The sequence below is a fragment of the Gossypium arboreum genome, chromosome 3, assembly GCF_025698485.1.
Source record: "Gossypium arboreum isolate Shixiya-1 chromosome 3, ASM2569848v2, whole genome shotgun sequence".
Lineage (NCBI taxonomy): Eukaryota > Viridiplantae > Streptophyta > Magnoliopsida > Malvales > Malvaceae > Gossypium > Gossypium arboreum.
In genome coordinates, this window is record NC_069072.1 from 67,787,838 (window position 1) to 67,792,512 (window position 4,675).

At 26.7% G+C, this 4,675-nt stretch overlaps 1 long non-coding RNA gene across 1 annotated transcript; it reads right to left on the minus strand.

Annotated features, from left to right (window-relative positions):
- Nucleotides 1-239: 239 nt before the first annotated feature.
- Nucleotides 240-1,332, minus strand: LOC108455793 (uncharacterized). Its single transcript, XR_001866828.2, has 2 exons — nucleotides 979-1,332; nucleotides 240-801 (listed from the first exon to the last, which is right to left on the minus strand). It is a non-coding gene; the product is annotated as an uncharacterized LOC108455793 (long non-coding RNA).
- Nucleotides 1,333-4,675: the final 3,343 nt, after the last annotated feature.

Here is a 4,675-nt window from a genome sequence, read left to right on the forward strand (position 1 = left end):
AAAACAAAAATTGAAACTTAAAGAGGAAGGAAAGGAGAGCAACGTGAGAGAGAAGAAGAGAAAAAAGTAGACTAACGTGAGCAAAACATTTGGAGGTTTCCCTTTTTTTTAAATCTAACAAAATAAATTAAAATATTCAAATAAAAATTATTACTTAATTAATCATTAACAACCAAACAAATTTATTTATTATTACTATTAAAATAAATTTCAAAACAAAACAAATAAACAATATCAAATTTGTCAAAACCCCTCAAATTTTAATTAACAATATTTTAAAGAATTAAAAACAAAAATACTTTGAAAAAATTCCCACATTACATACATGGGGACTTAAACCCAAGACCAAAAGTAAGCTACCAAAGAGTTAGCCACTAAACCAACAAACTCATTTTGCTCCCAAAGCATGAAAACTAACTTAACAGTCTTACTGAACCACTAATCCAACCAACTAGCCTGAATAATTCTAACATCAGTTTTGGGGGCGTTATAATTAAAGCCTACGCCTTTGAGTTGGATCAAATGAAATCCATTACAGAATCTAATATTAAACCAAGGGAGGAATTTTGGAGACCCCCAGAACAAGGCAAGATTAATTTTGATGTAGCATTCTATCAACAGGAAATGAAAGCGACAACATGAATCATTACAAGAGATCAGGATGGCTTTGTTGTGGGATCTAGTAGTTACCCACTAGGAAGAACTGGGGATTCGATTGCAGCAGAAGCGAAGGCTTGTCTTGAAGTTATTATTTTCGGGGAAGAAATGGGCTTTTTAGATCTGGTTGTGGAAGGTGATGCCCTAACCATTATTAAAAAAATCAAGTATGATTTAAAAGATAAATCGGTTATAGGCAACTTAATTGATGAAATAAAGAGGAAAAGATCTAGCTTTGTTCTCTTATCTTTTGAATATACCCCTCAAAATACATATGAAGCAACACATGCCTTAGCATGACGAGGACACAATCTATCTGACCTGATCTACTGGATGGAAGAGGTATCATCGGAAGTAGAGCCTATCATTGTCAACGATCATAGAAGGGTTTTGGAATGTTAAAGGAGTTGTGTTACCATTCTGAGTTTGGTGATGGTGTTTTTAAAGAAAAATGGTACATATTTTCTCCGAAGAACTCAGGCTTTGGAGAGGTCTGGTAGGGTTTTCGAAGAACAATACAGTGATGGAAGAAACCAGATGGCTCCGGTGATAGTTACAGATGTAAAAAAGAGGAAATGTGTTTAGGAACCCAAACAGGTTAGAGGTTTTTGTTATTAGGTTTTATTTCTCCTTAGGTATTAAGTTTTTTTCATTTCTTTCTTTAATGATTTAGGAAAGCCCAAGGTACCACCTCGGTTGCTAGTAATATTGCGACAGCTATTGGGCCAACTGTTGTTTAGCCATTTAATTTGTGGATTTCGAGTTACCTCTTTAAAGCATATTCGTTTTCTGTTTCAATAAATAAATAAATAAAATTTTAAGAGAAAGCAATATTTTTTAATTTTTCCTTAAATTGTTGAATGATTTTGGTTTTAGATTTAGATATATGATTTTTGACATGTTGTATATAAAATATTTGTGTTGGACTATAAAAGATTGAGTTTAGGTTGGATCAAGTTTTGACTTTCTCATATTGTAATGATTCGGTTTGATTTTCTATTTTTCATATTAATTTTGAGTTTTTGAACTTTAACAAAGTACGCTTTGTTTTATGACTTTAGAAATATTATTTGATTAAATTTCAAAATCTTTTCATAAATATTTATATAAAAAATTGAAAGTAAATAAAAATAATATTGTAATTTTTAAAAATATTTAAATCTAAAAGATTTGCTTCTACATCATATAAAATAGAAATAGAAATAGAAATTGTCTTAACTTCATTTGTCAACACCAGAATTTTATTTTATTTTTCAAAGATAAGCCTCATCTTTTGAATACTCTAAGATAGTACAAGAAGTATTAACTATATAAAGCACAACAAAAATCAAAGAGAAGAAACATTAATGCAAGGATGTTTTCTCTTGATATTCTTTTGTATGGTAAACTGCTTTCATGCATTTTAAATGGATTCATAAAGCTAAAAACTCATTTTAGACCTTCAGATTACACTAACAACATATATGTTTTTTTAGATTATTTTAAAAATGATTTATCAAAATATAAACCCAAACCAATTAAGTTTAAGATTTTGTTATATCAAAATAACAATCTAATTAGAAAAGGTTAGATATTTTGTGACAAAATAAAGTATTAAAATGGGTTTTGGGATCTTGAGGAAAGGGTGGGTATGAAATGCGCCAATGAGTAGTCCAGATCTGGATCGTTGGCCGTCATTGCCTGGCTAGATTCGGAGATTTGATGTCTTCAATAAATATAAAACTAGTTACTTAGTGCAGATATTACATTTTATTTGAGACTTTAATATTCTCTCACAACTTTTTATTCATAAAAAAGAGTTTAAAACAAAACATAGGCAGTGATACCTTTTCTTGTACCAGTGTCTGTCCTATTATCTTATTGCACTGTCTGCGACATGGTATTTGTCATTTTATAGCCCTATCTATTGCCTCTTAAAATATTATCTATTGGATCTTAAAAAATATTAACAATTTCAGTTTGAAATCATGAATGCAGCACGCAAATGTTTTTATATTTTTTATTTGGTATAATCTCAAACTTAGCCCTTAGTACTTACATTTTTTTTGTCAATTTGGTCCTTTTTTCTTTAGCAAAATTTGGCCCTTAACCTTTTTAAAAAAAATCAAATTTGACCATCAAATTTTTGAAAAACAGTTGAAATAATTTTTTAATGATTAATATTAATTAAAATGTTAAAATTTTTAAACATGACAATGTACTCCATGTTGCTTCTTTTTTATTTTTATAAAATTTTTATATATTTTTATTTTGATTTTAATAATTTTTAATTATTTGTTGACTTGACATATAAGACAAATAGTGTTATGTTAGCATGACATGCACATGGACTATCATGCGAGCTGTCAAGCCAGCGATGTTAAAAATGAATGTTTTAGTCATCATTTCTATTAAAAAAGTTGTTTGACTCTTTTTTAAAAGGTTAAGGCCAAATCTAGCTCAAAAATGAATAAGGACCAAAGTGACAAAAAAGTAGAAATATTGAGGGCTAAATTTATTATCATGACTTTTTATTTGTATAAATTAAGAGGAATTCTTATTATTTTCATTATAAAAATACGTACTTATCGTCTATTTTATTGTTTAAATGAAATAATGTCACATTTGATACATGTACTTTCATAAAATGTCTAATGTGGTATTATATTTTAAAATGTCCATATAGTACTTAAAATCTTAATCTATGGGTATTATTATTTATGGTACTTGAAATAACTTGGTTAATAAATACTAAATCGGTAATGAAAGTTCAAGAAGTATTTTTCTTCAAATTATCAATTTCACGTGGATAATATAATATTATGCAAAAAACCTAAAAAAAATTAAATGAAATTACAAAAACAAATAACTAAACCTAATTGCATACGTTTAATAAAAAAACAAATATTAAACTTATAGAAGTCACAATGTATTTCGCTACTAAAGTAAATCTACATGCAACCGTCGGATGAAGTTTTTCAACTGCTACATAATGATTGCTCTAGAATAGCTTAACCTCGCCTAGCCTAGTTATGGGCTTTATCCTTCTTCTTGTACCAAAAAAAAAAAAAGTCTCTTTTTCTAATAGCTTCCCATTTGAAATCAAATACCCTCCAAATTAGAGGTGGAAAACAGATAGGCTTGGATCGGGCTTTCTTTAGATTCAAATTTTCTCTAGCTTGGATTAGCTCAGACTCAGATTTTCCCGAGATTAGCTCTTTTCGACTTGAAATTTTTCATATTTGGGCTCGGATCAAGCTGCACGAGTTCTGATGAGTTCAAATAATTTTGAAATTTCTTATTTATAATTTTTTTTATTTTCCAATGTAATAATTCATTTTACTTTAATATGATAACAGACAATCCAGATTTATCTCATAAAATAATAAATTATATAGATTTAATAGAATTCTTTTATATATAATAATTAAATTGCTAATCATATGTAAATTTTATTATATGATATGTATACTAATTGAAAAATATATTTTATTGTTTATTATTATATAATATTAAAAATTGAATAAATTTTATCTTTCTTATTAAATTTATAAACTTAATACTCATATTTTAAAATATTTATTTCAAACCCCAAATATATTATACTAAGCCTAAACCCAAATAATATACCCATTATTACTCAAAGTCAAAATATATAAATTAAAGCCCAAATCTCAAGTCCCAAATAAAAGGAATTAAACCCAATATCCATATACAATTTTTAAAGTTAATACCCAATTCAAAATATACTTTAATAAAGATATTAATTTTTTAATAATATTTTATTTATTACTAGTTATAGACATGTATTGTAATATATTAAATTACACATGCCTATTGAGACTATATCTTTTATTATAATCTATAATATAATAATAATTATATATATATATTAATATTTTTAAAATATGTTATTACATCATATAGATCATGCATGTCAAATTTAATGTAAATTAAAAATTTCTAACTATTTGTTTTATGTAAAAAATTTAGTCGCTTAATAAATATTAATATATATAATATGATTGAGATATTGAAT